Source organism: Podarcis bocagei (genome assembly GCF_964188305.1).
Source record: "Podarcis bocagei genome assembly, chromosome: 13".
In the NCBI taxonomy this organism is placed as follows: Eukaryota; Metazoa; Chordata; class Lepidosauria; order Squamata; family Lacertidae; genus Podarcis; species Podarcis bocagei.
Window position 1 is genome coordinate 1,735,868 of NC_138138.1, and position 12,115 is coordinate 1,747,982.

General features: G+C 43.4%; 1 protein-coding gene across 5 annotated transcripts in view; it reads right to left on the minus strand.

Annotated features, from left to right (window-relative positions):
- Nucleotides 1-12,115, minus strand: part of ANKRD13A (ankyrin repeat domain 13A) — a 40,538-nt gene that overhangs the window by 19,927 nt on the left and 8,496 nt on the right. The gene's annotated exons all lie outside the window — the stretch shown is intronic.

Here is a 12,115-nt window from a genome sequence, read left to right on the forward strand (position 1 = left end):
TACAAGTAGATTCAGAGCTGATGAAGCGGCTGGGCCAAAGCCGAAAGGATGCTCAGTTGTGGTTATGCCTGGAAGCGAAAGGAAAGTCCAATGCTGTAAAGAAAAATATTGCATAGGAAACTGGAATGTAAGAACCATGAACCAAGGTAAGTTGGATGTGGTTAAAAATGAGATGGCAAGAATAAATATTGACATCCTGGGCATCAGTGAACTAAAATGGATGGGAATGGGCAAATTCAGTTCGGATGACCATCATATCTACTACTGTGGGCAAGAAACCCGTAAAAGAAATGGAGTGGCCCTCATAGTCAACAAAAGAGTGGAGAAAGCTGTACTGGGATGCAATCTCAAAAATGACAGAATCCAAGGCAGACCGTTTAACATCACAGTAATCCAAGTTTATGCACCAACTACTGCTGCTGAAGAAACTGAAATTGACCAATTCTATGAAGCCTTACAACACCTTCTAGAAATGACACCAAAGTGAGAAATTTTTGATAGTAGGAATATATGCACCAAATGAGGGGAAATCAGAATTTTATAAGAAATTGCATGAGACAATGTTGGACTTTATGGACTTAAACATTATTATGCTTGGAGATATGAATGGAGTGGTGTCGACAAATATGGATAAGTCAGAAAGACAAGTGGTGACAAAAGATGGATGACTACCGAAAACTTTTTTTGAACTGACGGACAATATGGACTTAATTGACATTTGGAGAACTAAGAACCCCCTAGATAAAGAAGGGACATTCTTTTCTGAAGCCCAAAAGACATGGACAAGGATTGACCAAATCTGGATAACCAGAGGAATGGCTCCCAAGATTCGAAAAGTAGAAATCTGCCCAAAAACTTGCTCCGACCACAACCCTGTGAAGATGGAAATGAAACAAATATCGACCGGATCCTTCAGATGGAGGATGAATGACGCCTTGTTTAGAGATCCAGAAATTATTAAGAAGGCCCAAAAAACAATAAAAGACTACTTCGAGATAAATTTGAAGACTACAGTGGAAAAAAGAACAATTTGGGACGCAAGCAAAGCTGTAATGAGAGGGTTTTTGATACAACAAAATTCAATAAAAAGGAAAATCCAAAATGAGAAAAAAGAGAAGATTTTGGAGAAAATAAGAGAAGGAGAGAAAAAATTGAGAGTTAAACCAAAATCTCAAGAGATCCTGAGAGAAATCAAGTTATACCAAGTTCAATATATGAAAATGATAAATCAGGATATTGAATGGAAAGTCAAACAGATGAAACAAAAGACCTTCGAATCAGCTAATAAATGTGGAAAGTTGCTAGCATGGCAGTTGAAGAAGAGACAAAAACTTAATACAGTCACTAATCTTGAAGTGGATGGAAAAAACATCCAGAAGCCACAGGAGATTACAGTGTTTTCGGAGATTTTTTAAAGAACTTTATACACAAGGGCCGCAGATGCGAGTCGAAAATTGACCAATTTTTGAATACCAATGGATTACAAAAAATTTCTCAAGAAAACAAAGACTTATTGAATCATAAAATATCTGAACAAGAAGTGGAAGGCGCAATTCAAGACATGCAATTGGGTAAATCTCCAGGACCTGATGGACTAACCTCCAAGTATTATAGAACTCTGAAAGATTGTCTAATTCAACCCTTGATGGAGGTTTGTAATGAAATTATGGAAGGGAAAAAGGCACCGGAGACGTGGAAAGAAGCATACATCACACTTATACCGAAAACTGAGTCTGAAAAGACACAACTAAAGAACTACCGCCCTATATCCCTACTTAATGTGGATTACAAAATATTTGCAGACATTTTGGCCAAAAGATTGAAAAAAGTTTTGGCAGAAGTGATACATAAAGACCAGGCTGGCTTTCTTCCAGGAAGACACTTATGGGACAATACGAGGAATGTAATTGACATTCTAGAAAAACTGCAGGTGAACATTAACACAAAAGCAGTCTTGATTTTTGTAGATGCGGAGAAAGCCTTTGACAATATATCCTGGAGTTTTATGAAGAAAAATCTTCAAGGGATGGGGGTTGGTCAGAACTTTGAAAATGGTATAGGTGCGATATACTCAGAACAGAAAGCCAAACTGATAGTGAACAATATGGTTACAGAAGAGTTTAAAATAGAGAAAGGGACACGACAAGGTTGCCCAATTTTCCCATTGCTTTTTATTTCAGTCCTGGAGGTTCTCTTAAACATGATCAGAAGGGACCAACTGATTCAGGGTATCCAGGTCGGAGTTAAACAATATAAACTTAAAGTTTTTGCAGATGACCTCGTTATGACATTACAGGAGCCGATATCCAGTACTAAGAGGGCCTTAGAAGTAATCCAGGATTTTGGTCAAGTGGCAGGTTTTAAATTGAACAAACTGAAAACCAAGGTTTTGGAGAAAAATTTGACACCGATAGAGAAAGAGAGGTTTCAGAAAGAGACAGACTTAACATTAGTGAAGAAGGTAAAATACCTGGGGGTGAATATGACATCTAAGAATGCGAACTTATTTAAAGATAACTATGAGAAATGCTGGTCAGAGGTGAAAAAAGATCTAGAAATTTGGACGAATCTGAAGCTTTCCTTGCTGGGTCGAATTGCTGTCATTAAGATGAATGTATTGCCAAGAATGTTATTTTTATTCCAATCACTGCAAATTATTGACAAGATGGATTGTTTCAAGAAGTGGCAAAGAGATATATCTAGATTTGTCTGGCAGGGCAAAAAGCCCAGAATAAAATTTAAAATTCTTACAGATGCTAAAGACGGGGGGGGGGGGGTTGCCCTGCCAGACCTAAAACTTTATTACGAGTCAGCAGCCTTCTGCTGGCTGAAGGAATGGCTGCTTCTTGAGAACACAGATGTGTTGGATCTTGAAGGGTATGATAATGTATTTGGGTGGCATGCATATCTTTGGTATGGCAAGGTTAAAGCTCATAAGGCATTTAGAAACCATATTGTCAGGAAATCACTGTTTAATGTCTGGATAAGGTATAAAGACTTTTTGGAGACCAAAACTCCAAGGTGGCTATCACCTATGGAGGCGAAAGCCTTGAAAAAACTTAATATGGAAGCCAAATGGCCAAAATACTGGGAAATTCTAGAACAGGAAGGTGACAAATTGAAACTGCAGAGTTATGACAAACTTAAGGAAAAGGTGCGAGACTGGTTACACTATTTTCAAATAAGAGAGGTTTACAACTTGGATAAAAAAATTGGTTTCCAGGTGGAAAAATCAAAGTTAGAAACAGAATTGTTAGAACCCAATGTAAAGACACTTTCGAGAATGTATAATCTGCTGTTGAAATGGAATACTGAGGAAGAAACTGTAAAATCGTCAATGATAAAATGGGCACAAGACATAGGCCATAACATTATGTTCGCTGACTGGCAGAAGTTGTGGACCACCGGAATTAAATTTACGGCATGTAATGCCTTAAGAGAGAATATTATGAAAATGATGTATAGGTGGTACATGACCCCAGTTAAGCTTGGAAAAATCTATCATTTGCCCGATAATAAATGTTGGAAGTGCAAAGAAATTGAAGGTACATTCTTTCACCTTTGGTGGACGTGCCCAAGGATCAAGGTTTTCTGGGAAATGATATATAATGAACTAAAAAAGGTATTTAAATATACTTTCCCGAAGAAACCAGAGGCCTTCCTCCTGGGCATAGTGGACCAAATGGTGTTAAAGAGGGACAGAACTTTCTTTATGTATGCTACAGCAGCAGCAAGAATTCTTATTGCAAAGCATTGGAAGACACAAGACCTACCCACCTTGGAAGACTGGCAGATGCAACTAATAGACTATATGGAGATGGCGGAATTGACTGGCAGAATCCGAGACCAGGGGGAAGAGTCAGTGGAAGAAGATTGGAGAAAATTTAAAATTTATTTGCAGAAACACTGTAAAATTTATGAATGTTAAAGACATTGAAATGATTTCAGGGGCTTTAGCAACAAAGTAAAATGTAAGATTGAAATAATAATAGACAAATTGTTAGAATATTAAATTGCTGAATAAATTTCTAAAAAGGGATACAAGAACGGGAGACGTGAGGAAGTCGGGAAAATAAGTTAATAGAAGATGAAAATTAAGAAAGAGGGAATTTTTGTTCTTTTATCTTTTATCTTTTATCTTTTTTCTTCTTTTGCTGTGTTTAATGTTTGTATTTTTGTATTGTATTTTGTGACTTTGTATTTTTCTTGTTTTTGTATTTTTCTTGAAATTTCTTTTATTGTTAAAACTTAATAAAATATTTATATATATAAAAAAAAATAGAAATGACACCAAAGAAGGATGTTCTTCTCATTATAGGGGATTGTAGGGAGTCAAGAGATAAAAGGAACAACTGGCAAGTTTGGCCTTGGAGTTCAAAACAAAGCAGGGCAAAGGCTAATAGAGTTCTGCCAAGAGAACAAGCTGGTCATCACAAACAGTCTTTTCCAACAACACAAGAGACGACTCTACACATGGACATCACCAGATGGGCAGCATCGAAATCAGATTGATTATATTCTCTGCAGCCAAAGATGGAGAAGCTCTATACAGTCAGCAAAAACAAGACCTGGAGCTGACTGTTGCTCAGATCATCAGCTTCTTTAAATATTTAATATTTTATTAAGGATTTTCTTGTTTTACAGAAGTAAGTGTAATGCCTCGTATTTATTTCCCCCCCCCCCCATGTAACATTTTTACAAATCCGTTTCATTTGTTGAGGCATTAGGGGGAGAAGAAAAAAAGAGAAAAAGAAAGGGGGGTGGAGAGAGGGAAGATGGATGGGGGTGGGGTCGGGTGGCAGTGTTTCTATTATGTTTAATGTATGTAGAGTTTGGTGTCAGCGTTGCTTGTGTTGTTCACTTGTGTTCCTTTGGTGGTGAGAGAGGTTGGGGTTGGCCTAGGGTGTGATTGTTTGCTTGTGATTGGCTGTGGTGATCTTTGTTTTTGTGAAGGGTTTCAGAACTTACAGGGTTAACAGTTCTGAGTGACGTTCTGAATGACGTCTCACATCATGAGGTGTGGCTAAGTTCACATACGGGAATCTTACCGTGTGTTAGTTCTCTTTCTGTTCTGTTCGGAGGAGGAGGAAAGATGTGTGCGTTGTCACCGGGTGTTTGAAGCGGAATTTACGATGTTATGCTACACGATTAAAGACTGTTGGAGATAAGAGCACAGTCTGCGTGTGTCTTGATTTATTACCCACACTCTGCAATTGCTTCTGACCGCTGTGTTCACTCTGCTAAACCGGCCAAAGAGGCAGGAGGACGTTTTCGATCGGCACAGGCAGCCTGCAGACGCAGCGAAAGTGTGCCGGGCTCCATTTTGGCCCTCTTGGCCGCCATAGGTTATGGGCAGCTAGCCAAAGCTTTGAAGCCGTTAATGCAGAGACGTCCCTGCGTGTGGGGGAAGCCAGCTGAGAAGACACTGGAGCCAGCTGGAGCTTTGCTTTCTTTTGAGGCTGAAGGAGCTCGCTGGGAGGAGCGGTCTGCTAGAGCCGGGAGCCGGAAGGAGCTGCTGTTCCGTGAGTACGCTTAGCACCGGGGGAGGAGATGGCAGACAGCCATGAATCATATAGCGTCCCGTTCGAAAAGTTAAACGGACAAAACTGACAGGAATGGAGCCGGAAGCTGAAGGCCTGGCTGGTAGCCAAGAGGCTGTGGGAGGCGACCCAGGGGCCCCCGTTGCAGGCTGCAGCAGGCGCAGCGGCAGCAGAAGTAGCAGCTGCTCAAGCCTCGCAAAGGCGCAATGAGAAAGCCTTGGGAGCTATAGTGCTCAGTTTGGAGGGTTCACAGCTACCTTTGGTCGAAGGTCTTGACACTGCTCAGGAAGCTTATGCAGCGTTAGAGAGAGTGCACCACAGAACCACGGCTGGTGCAAAGATCCACACCACTAGACGCTTGTTTGAGATGAAGTTGCGTCCAGGTGGCAACATCAGACAGCATGTTACTGAGATGCTCTCTGTTTTCAACGAGTTGAGGCTGTTGCAAGTCAATTTTTCAGAGGAGCTGAAAGTTTATATTTTGCTCAGCTCTTTGGAGAAAAGTTATGACAATTTGTGTCTAACTTTGGAATCGATGAGACCCGCAGAACTTACTCTGGAGTATGTGACAGGACGTTTGGCTGACGAACAGGAACGCCGTGTCAAAGAGGGCCGAGCTGGCACAGGGAGCCCATCCGGTTGCAGGGGGGCCAAGCCAGATGAAAGCTCTGTTCAGGCTTTTTCCACTCGTCAATGTTATGTCTGTGGTTCCAACAGCCATTTGAAAAGATCCTGTCCGCAGAGGCACAGAGGCCGGGCAGGATGTCTCCAAGGTCGTTTCCCATGGGAGCCAGTCCAGGAGAGGAGGCCAGCGTGGGAACGCGAAGGGAGGACGTGCCTCAGAAAGTGGAGACAGTCCTTATCATCTTACTGCTTCTATGGCAACGCTAAGGAACAACTCCAGTGAGGGCAGGGTGATGCAATGGGTAGTTGACTCAGGAGCGAGTCATCACCTGATAACGGCGCCACCTGCTGGCGGGCTGCGGAACTGCAGGGCTGTTTCAGCTGGGACAATTGTTGAATTTGCTGATGGGTCACAAAGGCCATTGTCTAACGTGACTAATGTTTATGTTCCCTTTTTACAGGCGGAGCTGGAAGTCTACGTTGTGCCAGAGATGCATTGTTGTCTGTTATCTGTACCTGCTCTTGTAAAGGAAGGGTACAAGGTTTGCTTTGAAAATGATGTCTGTTCCATTTCCAGGGGTGGGAGACAACTTGTCAACGTGGAATGCAAGAACAATCTCTTTGTTCTAGAGACACCTCTGGAGGGTGGGGGGAATGCCAAGATGGCACAGGCGCAGTGTGCTAGTGTTCCCAGTCATGAGTCTTGTGTTCATTTGTGGCACAAGAGAATGTCGTTCCACAGCAGTTTGGAAGATGTTCAGAAGTTGCCCAGGTGCACGAAGGGTTGCAAACTCAAAGCATGTGGGAAGTCCCTAGAGTGCAAGGCATGCAGAAGGGCAAAGGTAAAAGGGTGCAGTTATCCCAGGGTGGAGAGGGTAACCACAAAACCTTTTGAGCTTGTGCACACAGACCTTGCAGGACCCATGGAGTGTTCGAGTCTGGGTGGGGCCAGGTTTGTGCTGACGCTGACAGATGATTTTAGTCAGAACGGCTGGTCTTTCTCGCTGAAGACGCAGAGCGAGGCAGCGCAACTGCTTAAAGATTGGGTTGCGGAGGTGGAACTGAGGTTCTCCACCAAGGTGCAAGGGTTCAAGAGCGACCGTGGGTCAAAGTTCACTGGGTCTGCTCTGAAGGAGTTTTTCAAGCAGAAGGGAATATGTCACCAGGTGACGGGTGCTGAGTCTCCTCAGGAGAGAGGCGTGGCAGAGCACAAGAGTAAAACACTGGCTGAAGCTGTCAGGGTTCTACTGTGTGACTCTGGGTTGCCTCAGAGCTTTTGGAGTGAAGCTTGGAAAATTGCCAGCTTTACGATTAATAGGTCCTATAACCCAGTTATAGGTGACGCACCGTTTTTCCTGTTGCAACGGAAAAAGCCACAGGTGCATTTCTTCCGTGTGTTTGGTTCCAGAGCTTGGGTGCCTATACCAACGGCTCAACGGAAGGAAGGTGGTCCGAGGTACCAGAAAATGATCTTCTGTGGGTATGAACCTGCGACAAAGGGGTGGAAGTTTGCATATCCAGAAGGTGATCAGACCAAGCTTCTGATCAGTAAACATGCTGAGTTCTGTGAGCAGGATGGTTGGTCAAGATTCAATGAGGGTCCTGACGTTCTCTCAGAGTGTCTGTCTGATTCTGAGGAAGGGGAGGCAGAGGCGGAGCCTGTTGCTGAGGACCAAGTCTCTGATGAGGGTCAAGAACAGGGTTGGGTTTCTCCACAGGTGGTTAAAAGAGAGCCCAAGAGTGAGCCTTCGTCTCCTGTTAGCAAAGTGCAGAAGGCCCAAAGACGCAGCAAGTCAGAGGGGGAGTCTTCTGATGTAGAGGACACGCTTGCTGACCCCAGTGGGTCAGGAGGAGCACCTGAGTTTGTGCTCAGACGGTCAACACACGCCACAAAGGGGGTTCCACCTGAGAGGTTTCAGGTGACCAGTGCGTGGGTTGGTTTCGCACAGTGCGATTCTGGGAGGTCTGAAGGGGTTCAACAGTTGCCTGGGACAGATGCCAGAGGGAGGCAAAAGGCAATGGGAGGTGAGTTGAACTCAAAGAGGTTTGTAAATGGGTGTTCACAGTCTCCCTCAGGATGCGAGACGAGAGGGGGTGTGAAGGGTTTCAGAACTTACAGGGTTAACAGTTCTGAGTGACGTTCTGAATGACATCTCACATCATGAGGTGTGGCTAAGTTCACATACGGGAATCTTACCGTGTGTTAGTTCTCTTTCTGTTCTGTTCGGAGGAGGAGGAAAGATGTGTGCGTTGTCACCGGGTGTTTGAAGCGGAATTTACGATGTTATGCTACACGATTAAAGACTGTTGGAGATAAGAGCACAGTCTGCGTGTGTCTTGATTTATTACCCACACTCTGCAATTGCTTCTGACCGCTGTGTTCACTCTGCTAAACCGGCCAAAGAGGCAGGAGGACGTTTTCGATCGGCACAGGCAGCCTGCAGATGCAGCGAAAGTGTGCCGGGCTCCATTTTGGCCCTCTTGGCCGCCATAGTTTTCGTGTGTGAGTCAGGTGGGTGGGTGTTTTGGATCAGGTTAGCCATATTGATTTGTATGCTGTTGGCGGATTATTGTCATTGCCCTGTTGGGCTGTGTATGTGATAAAGGGGAGCCATACCGGCGTCTTCTTCTGTTTGTCCCCGTGTCAGTTTCAGTTTATTAGTTAATTTTTCTAGTAGGGCTGTTTCCCATACTATTTGGTACCATTGGTCCATGTTTACTCCTGACAGGTCTCTCCAGTGTCTGGTTATGGTGTTTCTGGCTGCTGAAAGTAGGTGGGTTATGAGTTCTTTGTGGTGTAAATGGGCATTGTTGTCTTGGAAGATGTTTAGTAGGGCCAATTCTGGGGTGGTGTCTATTACTTGCTTAGTTATTTTACATATTTCTTGTATGGCTGTTGTCCAGAATAGTTGGATTTTGGGACACTCCCACCACATGTGGAGGTATGTGCCTGTGGAGGTGCATCCTCTCCAGCATTTTGGTGAGGTTCCTGGGTGTATTAGCGCTCGTTTCCTTGGTGTTAGGTACCACCTGTAGGTGAGTTTCAGAGTGAGTTCTTTTCTTTTCGTTGATATGGATTTAAAGGGGGGTTTAGACCACATTCTGGTCCATTGAGTGGGGTTAATTTCATAGCCTATGTCATTGTTTTTTGATTGCGTCTAGGGGGTTTGCGGGATTTTGGAGTAGTATTTTGTATATTGCGGATACCGTCCCTTTACCGTTTCCCTTTGTTGTTAGGAGGAGGTTTTCGAAGGTTGTCAGGGGCCTAGTTGCTGCTGCTTTTACTGTTGGGTTGTTTAAGAGGGCATGTAGTTGGTGTTGTGTTAACCAGAGCATTTGGGTGTCTTCTAGTTTGTCTTGTATTTCTTGTGTTGACAAGGGTTTGTTATTTTTATAAAAGTCTGTTAGGCGATATAAGCCTTTGGTTTGCCAGGTTTTTATATGGAGGTTTTTGTGCTGCATCTTCTAGTATATATGGGATTATATGGCGTATTTGGTTGGTATTGTAATATGCTTCTATGTTGGGGATTCCCCTTCTGAGGTGGGGAGGTGCAGGTATTTGAGGCTTATTCTTGGTTTTTTATGTGAGAAGATGAAAGAGTGTAGTTTTCTCTGCCAACTGCGAAGTTGGGTTGAGGGGATCCAGATTGGGAGGGTTTGGAATAGGTAGGTTAGTTTTGGGGGTGTGATCATTTTGATCATGGCTATTTTGTCTGAGAGAGTGAAATTCATGTTATTCCATCTCTTTAGGTCTTTGTTAATTTGTCGCCACAGGGGCTTGTAGTTGTGGAGGTACAATTTATTGAGGTTTTTGGTTATTTGTACCCCTAGGTATCTGAACTTGGTATGGCAAAGTTTTATTTTGGTGACCTTCGTGAGTTCTTTTTGGGTGTGAGGAGGGGTGTTGAAGCACATAGCTTCTGACTTTGTAAAATTTACCTGTAGGCCCGCCACCATTGCAAATGTGTTGAGTTCTCTGATTAGGGAGGTTGCTGTGCTTATGGGGTCTGGTGTTGTGACCATTAAGTCATCTGCAAAGAGCCCTAATTTATAGGTTCTGCCTTTTATTTCCACTCCCTTGATGTCTGTGGCTGCTCGGATGCGGATTGCTAAGGGTTCCAGGGCCAGGATAAACAAGAAGGGAGACAGTGGGCATCCTGGTTTCGTGCCTTTTTGGATAGCTATAGTGTTAGAATCCATATTGTTAGTTCTGCATTTTGCTGAGGCTTGGGAGTATATTTGTTTGAGGATTTGTAGGAAGTTGGGGCCAAATTTCATGTTAGTTAGTACTGCTAATATGTATTTCCACTCTAAGCAATCAAAGGCTTTGAGGATGTCTAGGGACATAATTGTCAATGGGAGTTTGGTTGCCTTGCTGTGTTCGATCAGGTTCAGTAGTTTCCTGATGGGGTCTGTTATATTGCGGCCAGGGACAAAGCCAGTCTGGTCTGGGGCTATTAACTTGTGTAGGAAGATTTTTAGGTGGTTGGCAAAGATTGATGTGAATATTTTGTAGTCTTGGTTTATTAATGAGATTGGGCGGTATGATTCTACTTTGAGGCTGTCTTTTAGTGGTTTTGGGATGGAGACTATTTTGGAGTGGGTCCAGGTTTTGGGGATGGGGCCCCCTTTTATGATGTTGTTGAATAGGCGGGTCATGTAGGGCATCAAGGGTTCTTTGAATTTCCTATAGAATTCTGCTGTGAAGCCGTCTGGGCCTGGGGCTTTGTGTGGTTTCAGGTTTTTGAGGACCGCATCTATTTCCTCTGGGGTGATAGGGCTGTCCATGAATTCCTGTTCCTCATCAGTTAGGGTAGGCATGGACAGTCCTGCTAGAAATTTTCTGATTTCCTTCTCTGGTGGGTTATGGGAGGTGTATAGGTTGGAGTAGAATTCTGCAAATTCTGAGGTTATTTCTTTGGGGGAGAATGTTATGTTGCTGTCTTTTTTGGTGATGCAGTGTATTCTTGTTTTGAGTGCTTTTTTCCTACATCTATTTGCTAGTAATCTGGAGTTTTTCCCTCCATATTCGTAGAAACGTTGTTTAGAGTATAGAATGTTGATCATTGTTTTGTTAATTTCTAGGGAGTCTAGTTCTCTCCTTTTTTGTTCTATAAGTTTGAGGAGTTTTTTAGATCCTGTTTGTTTGTAGCGTGCTGAGAGGGCTGTGATGTCTTGTTCTGTTTTGCTAATTTTTTGAGGAGGTTTGTTTTTTAAGGAATGTTTTCTCTTTTATGCAAGCTCCTCTGGTGACCGCTTTCATTGCGTCCCGTAGGAGGGGGGTTGTTATATTGTTTACATCGTTTTCCTTGAAGTAGTTTTGGAGGGTTTTTGTGAGACGCTCTCTAATTTGTTTGTTTGTAGTTAGGATGGGACTGAAGGACCATGATGGGGTGGTTTGTGTTCCTTCTCCTATTATAACAATGACTTCTACTGGGGTGTGATCTGTGATTTTAATGTTACCTATGTTTGTTGATTCCACTGAGGGGATCAGACCCTGTGTGAGCAGAATGCTGTCCAGTCTGGACACTGTATCATGGCGTCCCGATTGGAATGTATGGCTGATGTCTCCCGGGTTTTGCTCACCCCAAATGTCGTAGAGACCCGTTTTTTAGCATTTTTAGTAACTTGTAAGGGTTCCTAGTTGTTGGGGGTTTCCTTCGGAGGAAGGTTGCCCATGGGGTTGTAGGGTGGATATCTTTCAGGGATATACCTTTCATATTTAGATTGAGGTCCCCTCCTAGGATTGCTTCCCCTTCAGAGAAGAAGAGGAATTTGTTTAGTGTCTTCTGGAAGAATTCTAATTGTTTCGTGTTTGGGGCATATATGGAGCCGATTGTCAGTTTGATTTTGCCATCTAGTGTCCCTTTAGCGAAAATGAATCTGCCTTTTTTGCCCTTGAGGACTGTTGTGGCAGTGAAGTTCAGGTCTCTACTGAGTATTATGGCTAC